The sequence below is a fragment of the Myotis davidii genome, unplaced genomic scaffold (genome assembly GCF_000327345.1).
Source record: "Myotis davidii unplaced genomic scaffold, ASM32734v1 scaffold174, whole genome shotgun sequence".
Lineage (NCBI taxonomy): Eukaryota > Metazoa > Chordata > Mammalia > Chiroptera > Vespertilionidae > Myotis > Myotis davidii.
In genome coordinates, this window is record NW_006289087.1 from 4,937,367 (window position 1) to 4,937,665 (window position 299).

The window sequence follows — 299 nt, forward strand, 5'->3', positions numbered from 1 at the left end:
AGATCCCGTCAAGGGCATCCCCGCTTTGAAGGACGGACGCAGCCTGGGCATATGGTCCAGGCCCCAGATGTGTCTCCCTTCCCTCCATCCCGCCTCCCCTTCCCCTTCGCGGTCCGTTCGGGCAGCCTGCCCTGCCGGCTCCGCGCGCCCCAAGTTCATTGCCGGTGGAGAAGGAGCTTTCTGCCCGCCCGGCTTTTGTTTCCCGGCTCCCCTTTCAGCTGATCGGTGATCAGGGGGAGGGCCGGTAGGTTCCTTTGAGCCTCAGGGTTTATGGGGAACTCTGCGCGCAAAGGGAGTCC